At 40.5% G+C, this 12,558-nt stretch overlaps 1 pseudogene; it reads left to right on the top strand.

Annotated features, from left to right (window-relative positions):
- The first annotated feature begins 2,464 nt into the window (after window positions 1-2,464).
- LOC122121638 overlaps window positions 2,465-12,558 on the top strand; it is a 36,174-nt pseudogene continuing 26,080 nt past the window's right edge.

The following is a 12,558-nucleotide window of genomic DNA, read 5'->3' as shown; positions in this document are numbered from 1 at the left end:
TGTAACTTCTCTGTAAGGTATTTTCACAAATGTGTGTGTGTGTGTGTGTGTGTGTGTGTGTGTGTGTGTGTGTGTGTGTGAATACAAATAAAAGAGATCTCATAGAAAAACAAACAAGAGAAAAAGACTGAAAATGAAAAGTAAAATGGAAAGGGAACCCGACTTTTGGGCCTAGCAGAAACTCAGCAGATCTGGTAGGAATTGTTCTGCATGGTGTGGCAATATTTCCTGGAGAATGTTTGCAGGGAATAGAAGCAGGGCTGGTTTTTGGTTGTTACCAGTGGCTTTGTGCTTGTTTTGCTCTGCATCCAGCTCAGTGAAAGCCTGAATTGAGGGTGAGTGAAAGATTCACTCCTGCCTAATTCCTCCAGCTCAAGTAAGACACCAGGTATAAGAAAACAGGAGTGGCCACATGCCTGTCAGCAGGCAGGTTCCAATCAGTGCCTGGCCAAGGATATAACACTTGGTCCCCAGGGGACAATAGCCCTTCATCCAGAGTAGAACATTCAACTTGTGGGCCTGGTCAAGGACGTCTCCTTGTGGCCTAAGAGAGCATAAGCCACTTTTCATTTTCTGCTTCCTTGTGAAAACAAGCCCTATATAAGTCCAGCCAAAATATAGTCCCTCGAACAACCTCCAAACCTGAAAGGTCTGTGCACCTTGCTGGCAATAAACAGTCCTCACCTGTTGATCATCGAGTCTGGCCTATTTCTTTTCTGTTTTCCTCCATTTTCCTAACAGTGAGAATGCTGAAATAGGTATGTAGGTTCAGGAGACAATCATTCCCAGGTTGCCAATGGATGTTCATGGCTACTTCTAGATATTAGGTCTGCTCCTACTCTATTCTTACTTTGAGGTTACCTGAGATATCCTTAAAACAAATTCCCCTCATTAGTGTCTAAGACAACTTAATCACTGTTATTTCAATTCTTACAGGGTCTGAGAATGAGTCCATCAAAGCGGGCTTAGAGATTAAAGAAGTTTGTTAGGTGCTACAGAAGTTGTCCTGCCAGGGACACAGTGTAGACTTGGGAGCTAACACTATGACCCTAAACATGGACACAGCCTACGCTAATGAAGGCAAAAAACACAAGCAGGTACAAGCTGCAAAGTTCTATTAATATGATAACATCAACTTTTTTTTTTCAAACAAGGGACTTTTACAATAGCAGTTTCCTGTTATTTCATTCCTCAGTTTCAAGCAAGAGATTATTGCATTCCTCAGTTCCCCATAAGAGGTTAATATCCTGACTCAGTGTCCTTGCTTGGTCTTGGGGTCTTTTATCCTAAGGGATCCTTACATTCCCCCTTCTTTTTGTAACTGAGTCAAATTCTTGACTCTTCTTCCTGACTCAGGAGGCTGTACTGGGCCTGAAGGGCCATCAGCTTGACAGTCCCAATTATTTTTTCTATAAGTGATATCAAAGAGTTAACCACACAGGAACCAGTAATAACAAGTAGAATAAATAGTATAATTGCTGGTGGCTAGGGATACTAGCCACCAGGCCAAAAGGCTTTGAGCCCATACTAGATGTAGTTTAGCGGATGGGTGCTGGTGGAGTCCTTCACACAGTTTATCTAGAACCTTTATGTTTTCTTCTCCAGCCGTGATTCATTTACACAGTATCAGCACTCTTCCCTTAGAAAAACATAGGTTGCCTCTTTGGAAGCTGTGAGAAGGTCTAGTGCCCTATAATTCTGCAAGGCCACCCCCGCTAGAGAGTTCAGTTGTCTTTGTATGCATGCCAGAGACACTGAAGAGGCATGAGTATCCTCATCGACCCTCTCCTCAAATTCCTGAGCTAGTTTTAAACTATGTCTTACAGCACCTCCAGAAAAAGCTGCTCCTCCAACAGAGGTAACCAGACTCACCCCTAACAGTATAGGAATAAAATCTGTCCTGTTGGTTAAGAGGTGGGATAACAATCTCTGAAAATTTTCACTTTTGGTATAAAGATTTAATTGGGGAGCTGCTGTTATCAAAATCCAAGAGTCCAAGGTTGGATTAATGTATGACCATAGGCTTCCATTGCACCAGAACATAGTAGGAGAAGGGGTGTGACATCAAGATGCCTGAAGCATTTTGTCATATTCCACAAGTTGAGTTGGTTGGTAAAATTAAATTGCTACAATCAGGGACATTACAATAGCAGAAGTAAGAAAACTGTCCCCTTGTCTCTTTGATTCTAAACTGCCAGTGGTAGTTAACAGCATTTAGAGCACAGAAGCATAAATCAAAAATTATGATGAGATAAGTCTTAGCTTGAGAGGCTTTTCAGTGTCCTTATACACCATCCATTTGTTTCTTCTGGTAGCCGGGCCACCTTAAGTGGTGAAGCGTGGATCCAGGACCAGATCCCATTCACCTTGACAGTGGTTGGAGCTGTTAGGATAGCAGTATAAGGTCCTTTCCACTGAGGAGAGATAGTTTGTTTTTGATGTCATATGACCCACACAGTGTATCATGGTCAGTAATTATGGCCAACTACAGGGGCTGCCTGCAGGAGTGCCTGAAATTGGGAATGGAGTTCCTGTTGAACAGTCTGCAGTGCCTGTAAAGACTGGAGCAGTCATCTATGTCAACATTGCAGTTTTTAAGCGAGGACACAAGAAGGATGGTCTGCCAAACATCATTTCACAGGGCATAAACCCTTTGGAATAGAGAATGCAATGTGAGCGCAAAAGGGCAAAGGGAAGGAGTCATTCAGTCCTGGTAAATTTAAGAGAATCCCCTCTCACAATGAGTCTACCTGGCTGCTCTAATTAGCTAAACCAGCATCTAGATTGAAGTGAGCATATCCTTCCTCCCTACCATACAGATAAACATAAAAAATAGTTCCACATCAGTTCACCCATCCTGACTCTATGTATATGAAAGCTAGCTTAATTTCATACCAACTTACTCATAAGCTTCATTTTTAAGACATACTCCTACCATTTCTTACATACTTAAACTTTCTGGGGTTTGTCTTCTTCCCCTTTTCACTGTGACAAACATTTTAAGACAATCCTTATTTTTATATCCTTTTTTTTTTTTAATCCAGAGGAGATTTTTTTTTTTTCAATTCCTTTCTAAGGCTTTCTTTACTACACTCTTTCTTTCCCTGAGTTTCTTTGTGGCTTTTGGGCCCATTTTGTTTCTTTGGCTTGAGGAACCAGATTACCAGAACTGCCTCAAGGCATCCCTTGGGTGGAGAATTTTGTTAGATTTTTATTTCCAATAGCTGGGGTGAGTTTCATTCCTCTTACTACCTCCATTGATAAAGATCTCTCCTTTATAGCCATTGTTGGAAGCGGCCTTTTACCACACCCGAACCAAGCAAGGCTTTGATTGTAGAGTGGATTTCTAGTTTCCTAATCCTTGAAGTGCCTGAGGCAAGCCAGTGATATCATCCTTGCCCTCAATATCTACTGTGGGAATAGAGAAGAGTTACTGGATATCACTGAAATAATATGCCACAGACTCAGTTTCAGCAGATCCAAAGCAGCTTTCCACTGGGAAGCAGTCAGAGGTGATGGAGTCAGGCAGGAGTCCAGTCCACTGTCACTATGGTCAACATGGTCAGGATGACAACATAGATTTCCATCCATATGACTATCAGGCCGTCCTTGAACTTTATCCAGAAGTGTGGGTAGAAGCAGCAGCAGGGTCCCTCACCGGCTCAAAAGGATTATCACACATTTTTCTGGGCTGCAAATTTCTACTAAGACTGGTTAAAGATATGTGGCATAGGTTGATAGGCGTGTGTCCAGCTGGTTTTTAAGGCAACATTTGAGGCAGTGGCCCAGGACAATTGACCAGGGTGACAACTTTTATTAATTAGATAGTTCTTTTAATAAGGCTTGTAACCATTTCCAAAATGTGCAGTCTCCACGCTTATACAATGTTAGCACTATGTCCCATGCCTCTTCCTTTTCAGGTAAGGAAAAAATTATTTCCAACCCCTTTTTGTGGCTATCAGTACTTTAATACAAGAACACATACACAAAGACATTAGAGAGGGATATGATACAATTCAAATAACATCTGGAGCTTGGTAATATTGTGCAAATGTGAATGTCTTAGAATCAGTAAATGAGAGTGGTTATATAAGATGTTAATAGTATGTTCATAGTAAAAAAGCAGTGAAGAAGTATGTGGGAACTCTCACTACTCTTTGCAACTCTTCTTTGAGTTTAAAATAATTTCAAAACAAGAAGGCTTTCAAGACAAGATATGGCTTAAGTATATCCATCCCATTTTTTTGGTTTTGTTTTTGAGAAAAGTGTTAAATCTTTGAAGAAGAAGCATTCACCCAAAGGGAGACAAAACATTCAAATCCAACTATGACTCCCTAACCTGTGGCATATATCTCTGAATTTTTTATTTCCCTATAACTTCTCAAAGTTCAAGATAGTTCTCAATTTGACACTTCGAGATTTGACTCATGGAGGTAGTTGGCACCAAAGGTGAGCATGTAAGAAGCAACATTAGCCAGGCACCAGTGGTTCACACCTGTAAACCTAGCTACTGAGGAGGCTGATCTGAGGATCACAATTCAAAACCAGCATGGGCAGGAAACTCCCTGCGGTTCTTTTTTATTTTGGGGTGGGGGTCGTGTCGTAGGGCCTGAATTCTGGGCCTGGGTGCTGTCCCTCAGCTCTTCAGCTCAAGGCTAGCACTCTACCACTTGAGCCACAGAGCCACTTCTGGATTTTTTTCTGCTTATGTGGTGCTGAAGAATCAAACCCAGGGCCTCAAGCATGCAAGGACAGCTCTCTACCACTGAGCCACCTTCCCAGCCCTCCCTTCGATTCTTATCTCCAAATAATCACCAGAAAACCAAATAGAGTTCTCGCCCTCAGCTGAAGAGCACAGGGACAGTGCCAATCCCAAAGTTCAAGCCTTACTACCACCAAAAAAAGAGAGAAACAACATTAAAGCTGTTTGTTTTTTGGGCTTTGTGTATAAGCTACACATTCCTCAATTGTGAAATCAAACAGTTTAGCATAATCTCCACTTATTTATGATGCATTAGGCTTTGCAGCAATAAATAAGCCCCATGATGAAAGTACCTCATTCTGTTCACAGCTTTGTACCCAGTATTCAGGACAACACTTGATATTCACTGAAAAGAAAAGAGGCCATTATAATAAGAGATAATGCCTCGATAAAAGACATAAGGTCTGGGGATATCAACTTTCCACCACCCCCCTACCTCAAGAGCCCTCAAACAAGCCCAGATGAGCTGGTTTCTAAGATGATGTCCAGGTCCAATAGGCACTTTGGGCAGGTGACCTCTCTCCTGGGGACAAAGCAGCCAAAGTTTTGCGAAACTATTGCTGGAAACTTATTTTGGAACTCTTGGGGCAAAAGAACACTGAGAATTGCTTTGATGTGCTGATGTTTTCATCATTTTCTTGGTACTTCAAAGACATAATAGTCGAGAAGCCAGCAGGAACAGCTAGCTCTGCTCAAAGCTTCAGGGTAATCCGTTTGTATGACACTTCTAGCTCCACTAGGATTAAGGTGCACTCCCATCCATAGATGGTGAATTTGCCAACACAATGCTACAAATGACCAGACTTCGTTTCTTTAGACAGCCTAAGAAGTTTGTGTGTAAGTAATAGGTAGCTACCTCTTACTGTCCCCTCCAATGTCCCTGGAAACATCAGCTTTTGATGTCACATTGGCAATATAGGAATTGTCTACATGACCAAGGGTGGAGCCACAAAGAGGGCACTCCAGCCCAGGAATGCTAGCTAGTGAATTGAGAGGCCTCATGGAGGGAAGACCATATTCCAAGCAATTTCCAATCTATGACTCTTTCTCTAAGCTCTTTAGGGAGGTCTTCCATTTCACTGTTGTCTTTTTCATTCATTCCATATTAGCTGCAGCTCTGAGTGCCCAGTCAAAATCCTGGCAGATGGGATTGGGCAGAAACCTGAGTTACTGCCCAAAGAGGTATTATGTCTCATTCTCCCTGGAGACAGAATGCATCTTCCAAGAAAGCTTGCTCAGCCTCTTGGAGAGGAGCACACATGAGCTGAATCCAGACAACAGGTGGAAGAAAACTTCAGAGGAGGTTTCAGGAGCCAGGGGGCAGAAAAGTCTTTTTTGTTTGTTTGTTTTATTATTAATAAGTTTTATTGTTAAAATATTGTACAGAGGGGTTACAATTACATGAGCAAGGTAATGAGTACATTTCTTATTAAGCATTGTTGCCTCCTTTTTTTCCCCTTACCATCCCTACCAGCCCAACCCCTCCCCCCCCCCCCCCGCTGAAAAGTCTTTACGTTACAAGGGACAGTCACTTCCATAGGAAGTGTCTAAAGACTAGAAGTACCCGTGGACAGTGTCAGCTGGCAAAGGCAGACTCAACCATCAGTTGATTTCATTCAGGCATAACATCCCAGTACTTGTAATATTCAGTTGTTGAAACTCAGGGGTTTGAGGACAACACAGGACTTACATCCAAGTTCACTGTAGAAAAAGCAACTGAAATGTGCTCTTTCCTAAGGTTGTAAACAAGTAGCCTTATTCAAACACCAAACAATAAAACCAGATTACATTAAGTCAGGAAGCAGGTGCAGGTAGTTCTCTTTTTTTATTTCTTTTCTTTTAAAATTTATGTGTTGTCATGCGTATTTGTGTACATGCACAACAGACCTGGGCCTGTACATGGTCCCTGAACTTTATTACTTAATGCTAGCGTGTTCTGTCATTTGAACCACTGCTCAACTTCTAGTAGTTAATTGAAGGTAAGGTTCTCGTGGGCTTCACTCTTACTAAGCTGACTTTGACCCACAATCCTCAGATCTCAGACTCCTTAGTTGCTAGGAATACAGGCTTGAACTATTGGAATCCAGAGGTTCTTTAACTGCCAGGAATGGGATTGATAGATGACTAGTTCCAAGGTAATGATGAGATTATGCATGTCTGGGTAGAAGGTGAGAAAAGGGAGAAAGGATGCAAAAAGATTGGAGCTAGAACATGGCAGGGAGATGCCTCATGTGGTGAAGGCTTCGGTAGGGTCTAGTGGGATGAAATCACAGGCTTTGAGACTGTCAGTTTTGGCTGCATCCATCTTGAAACCATGGACAGAATGGGTAAGCTTTCTATGGCTAGAAACCCTTTGGGTGATGACACAAACCATAGGAGATGTATGAAGATAAGAAGTCACCCAGGGGTGGCTCACACTTGTAATCCTAGCTACTTGGAAGGATGAGATCTGAGGATTGTGTTTCAAAGCCACCCTGGGCAGGAAAGTTCATTGCCTCTTATATTTAATTAACCAGCAAAAAATTGGAAGCAGAAGTGTGGCTAAAATGGGAGGCTGACAACCTTGAACAAAAACAGCTAAGGAAGAGCATGAGGCTTTCAGTTCAAACTCCAGTACTGGTACACAAAATAGAGCATAGATAGACAGACAGAGAGATTAGATAGATAGATAGATAGATAGATAGATAGATAGATAGATAGATAGATAGATAGATAGATAGATAGATAGATAGATAGATAGATAGATAGATAGATAGATAGATAGATAGATAGATAGATAGATAGATAGATAGATAGATAGATAGGTAGATAGGTAGGTAGGTAGGTAGGTAGGTAGGTAGGTAGGTAGGTAGATAGGTAGACAGATAGATAGGTAGACAGATAGATAGGTAGACAGATAGATAGGTAGATAGATAGATAGATAGATAGATAGATAGATAGATAGATAGATAGATAGATAGATAGATAGATAGATAGATAGATAGATAGATAGATAGATAGATAGATAGATAGATAGATAGATAGATAGATAGATAGATAGATAGATAGGTAGGTAGGTAGGTAGGTAGGTAGGTAGGTAGGTAGGTAGGTAGGTAGGTAGGTAGGTAGATAGATAGATAGATAGATAGATAGATAGATAGATAGATAGATAGATAGATAGATAGATAGATAGATAGATAGATAGATAGATAGATAGATAGATAGATAGATAGATAGATAGATAGATAGATAGATAGATAGATAGATAGATAATGGACTAATGGACTTCAGGTACTGTAAGGAATATCCTATCTCAAGTTGGGAGACATGGACAGGAGATTGGGGTGGTTAGTCTTCAGTGTGCAACCATAAAGCTTCCCTATCTGATAGAAACCTGGTGGGAAGACAAAGCCATGCCAGTGTGTCAGGGTGATGTCAGGGCCAGCTCTAAAGCAAGAAGGCTATCAGAATCTGTGTTCTGCCTACGGAGAAGAGAACTCATTGTTCTAGAAAGTGAGGGAATTGATACCTAAATTACCCATCTTGAATAGAAATGGAAGTGGAGTTGTCTTTACGATAACTTAATATTCTATCTAAGAGCTATTTCTGTACATACTACCTCTTAAATAAAAGCAGGTTTATTGACAAAAATACCAGTTATGTATGATTATACATTTCAATAAAACAATTGTAGTACTTAATACTTTAGGGAATATATGTTCTGAATATAATGTTCTGAAAATGTTGTTATTCCCTATTTTTACCTGATACATAGTGTACTATGTGCTACCACATGATGTTCAGATGCATGTATAACATGGCATATTTTTTAAATCAGAGTAATTCTAGTGTGAGTTAGTGCAAAGTAGTCAATCAGAACATGTAGTCTATAGAACTGGCAGATGGCATGATCAGCTGCAAAAAGTTAGCTGACATGGATATGGGGGAAGAGGGCTACAGAAGAATAAAGAGTATGCTCAAAATGTTGAGTACATAAGGATGGGGCAATAAATCATTGAAGTCATAACATTACAAGAAACAGAAAGGATAGCCACCAATCGGAAAGCCATCTTCAAGGACTACAATTCTCACTATTTAACCCAAGACCAATCTCTGTAATGAGGAAGATGGCCAAGATGGGTGACTTGGGCCGAATTGCCCTTTTCTCTGTGGTGTGTCTATAATATGTTCTCTTTGTCATTTTTCTCGTCTACTAAACCCTTCGATCATCTTTACATATGTTTTCTTCTTCCCTAATTCTCCTTATGCTGGATGCAAGGACCCAGGTTGGATAGCTGTCTTATAATTTGTGGTAACATGTAATGGATTCCATTAAGTATGTTTTATTCTGATTTAGGCTCAATGAATGGACACAATTCTATCTGTCTGTCTGATCTGTTCAAATACATCATTTATAGTGAACACAATAAAAATTCTATCTTCAAGCCTTAAATATTTGTCATTACCAATCTGTCACCCTTGTATGTGAAGGTACACCTGAACCTCTTCTTCCTAAGTGTACTTTATACAAACATTTGGGACTACATAATTTCTTGAGCATGGTTCTGGTTGGATGAAGACAGCTATTTGTGTTTAGAAAGTATTTCAATATGTTGCTTAGGTGAGTCCTGAACTTGAACTCTAACTCAAGCTCACTTGAACTTCTGGCTTTAGGTTCCAGAATAGCTAGAACTATAGACATATGAGACAAGCAGAAATGGTCAAATAAGTTGATGCTAGGTGAAATGAACCCCAAGATAACTCTATTATTTTTAACACTTTGTTTTTGTTTTGCTTCCTGTGTCAAGAATACCTTTTCCTTTCAATATGCATGCAGTATTTTAAGAATTGCTTTCCAGTTAGTTGAATACATTCAGTAATAATTTTATCACCTAGGTTATTTTTCCAGACCTTGCCTAGGAAGGACATATGGTGCTGAGGCATGCTTGCCCAGAATATATTCCTCTCTCTGTGACTTTCTTTGAGGAATATTCAGATGGGTCAAAGATGAGGCATATTTCATTACTTAATGTATTTTGTCAAGCTGTCCACACAACACTTAATTAATTTGCTCTCCCAACAATAGATTCTAATTTCTTGCTTTCTCTGCAAATCTCACAGTATTAAAAAAAAACAAAAAAGAAAAAATTTCTGCCAGGTGCTGGTGGCCCACGACTGTAATACTTGTTACTCAGGAGGCTGAAATCTGAGAATTGTGGTTCAAATCCAGCCCAGGCAGGAAAGTCTGTGAGACTCTTATCTCCAATTAACCACCAGAAAACTGGAAGTGGAAATTTGGCTCAATGTGGTAGAGCTCTGGTCTTGAGCAAAAAAGCCCAGGGACAGTGCCTGGACCCTAAGTTCAAACTCTATGATCAACAACAACAACAATTCTAATAGACACAGAGAACTCTTCTGATATTTGCTAAAAGCATATTTCTTTGTCCCCTTGCTTATATGTTATACCTCAGAAAGTGAGACAACTGAGAATTAAGGAATTTAAAATTAAAAGAGAACTCAACCTCATAGGATTTCTATCTTGCCACATTAGCAACACTGCTCCACCAGAGCCTTGCGTTACAAGAGAGATAGTATATACAAAGAAATTTGTGTGAAATAAGGAAGGCAGAAGGAAGCTGTCCTCTGCTGCCCTACCAGCATCCCAGGACTTGACTCCTGGTAAGCAGAGACACATCAGTGTGGAATACAGATGACTTCGAGTATTTTTATTCTCTAGATAGAACTGGAGTATAGGGAAGTGGGCACTGAGCATGGAGCTAGTTAGCTGGCAGGCAGGAAAAGAGAATTTTCTTATTTCAAGGTCAGAAAAGACAAATGAAGTGTAGGTTCACAGCTGGAGTCATAGATCCAAGTGCCAGCATTGCTGCTTACCAAGGAACTCAGGCTCATATCTCTGAGACTCAGTTTATTTATAGAGTGTTGAGTACAGTGTACTGTATCATCCTTGGCATTTGGGTGAACTGTAAAGGGAAACATGCAGGTAGGCAGAATCCAGGAGGCACATCAACTCAGTGAATGATTTTATTTCACAAATCAAGTGAGGCTTAAATTGAGGGCTTCCACATGTGTGCACCTCCTCTTCTAAGATCCCTAACAAGGAGCTAGGACATCTCTGTGTCTCTGTCGCACTTTCGATCCCCTCTGTTTTTCCTTTCAGTGTCTTTTCCAAGACAAGCTCTAGTGCATTAAGCAGCCTTTAATGTAGGCAAAAGAAACACTGAGAAGAAGTTCTGAAATCCCACAAACCAGCTATTCCCAATGCTTAGACAAGAATCTCTCACTGGCATTACTGATGATCTTGTCTAATGTAAAATCTCACCTATCCCCTACGGTCATTAAGGCCAGCGATGGACACAGCTAACACCATCACTTTGTTGCCTGTATTTTCCATGTCACATATTAGTGAGATACCCCTTCAATTGTTCAGCTATCTTGGGGAGGGCAGAGATACCTATGCCAGCAACAAAGAAAGGTACTTTCTGCTTTATTAAGCTGGCACAGGGAAGAGCTTCTCTGTGGAACAAGTGGCCAAGGATGCCGCTTGCTTCTAATGCAACCCAACCTGCAGCCAGCATTCAGGGTTAGCTCTGTCCACCACATTTAACAGAACTGAAAAATGTGGCAGAATTTCTGTTATTTCTGAAAGACCAGGTTACGCTTTAATCACTGGTTGTAATAGCTAATCTGAGAGGGTGATCTATCCCACTGCCCAGGGGCCTTGAAAAATTAGCTCAACTTCAAGGGTTCCCCACAATGATTTCCATGGTGTCAAGTGAGTACAAAATCAGCAGAGTGGGAAACAAATAAAAATAGATGCATTTGGGGCTATTCCAGTTTCCCATCCAGGAAACACGAATTCAATCAATCTTGAAAATACATTCTTAAAATATGGCTGCAGAATTTTAGCTCAAAAACATGAAGGAGAGATGGGAATTCCATTGCTTATTTGTCAAGACTTTTGCTTGGGGCTGGCAAAAGATGAGCTGTTTTGTAAGACACTGGTTGGGGTGAAGCCCTGTCTCTGAGCAGGTTAGGAGAAGGGCTTTACCGCCCAGGATAGCAGAGGTTGGCAAAAAAATTTTCAGGGGACTGTAGTAAGGGCAGGGATGGTCTACATCCCAGTTCAGCTGCAGATATGTCTGAAATCTGGCCTGCGGCTTCCATTTTTAGTGTCTCAAAGCAATACTTGACATTCTTCCTCGATAAATTGCCATTGTCTTCTGAAGCTCTCCTATTCATTCTAATTGCCTATTATTCCCACCAGAATATAAATAAGATAAATAAGCCATGTTTGCTGCTATTGCAATTTGTTGAAATTCTTATCTCCTTCTAAAAATTCCTGTATAGATTTGATGGCTAAATGGTTATCTAGAAATATCTGCCCAGTATCAACTTTGATAATTCAGGAATTTTTCTCTTCCTTTTCCCTTTTGTTTCCCCTGAAGATTGAACCAAAGTCTGTGTATGCTACGGTAGGTGCTATAGTATTTGAGTTATGTCCACAACCCCTTTTGTTTATATTTGGGGGTTATATAGTTTTGCTAATCTACTAGGGCTGTACTTGAACAAGAAATCTTCCTACTTTGGCCTCCAAAGAAGACAGTATTATAGGTATATACCAGAACACATAGCAATTTTTTATTATTGTTTTTTATTGTGAAAATACCACACAGAGAGGTTACAATTACATGGGCAAGGAAATGAGTACATTTCTTATCAAGCATTGTTGCTCCTCCTTTGTTTCCCCTTCCCATACCTTCCCATTTCCTCCTCCCTTTCCCCCTCCCCACTAAAGA

This window comes from Dipodomys spectabilis, unplaced genomic scaffold (assembly GCF_019054845.1).
Source record: "Dipodomys spectabilis isolate Male_0828 unplaced genomic scaffold, ASM1905484v1 ptg000192l, whole genome shotgun sequence".
NCBI classification, from domain to species: Eukaryota; Metazoa; Chordata; class Mammalia; order Rodentia; family Heteromyidae; genus Dipodomys; species Dipodomys spectabilis.
Note: the sequence above shows the minus strand (reverse complement) of the source record. Positions and strands in the feature narration are given on the sequence as shown.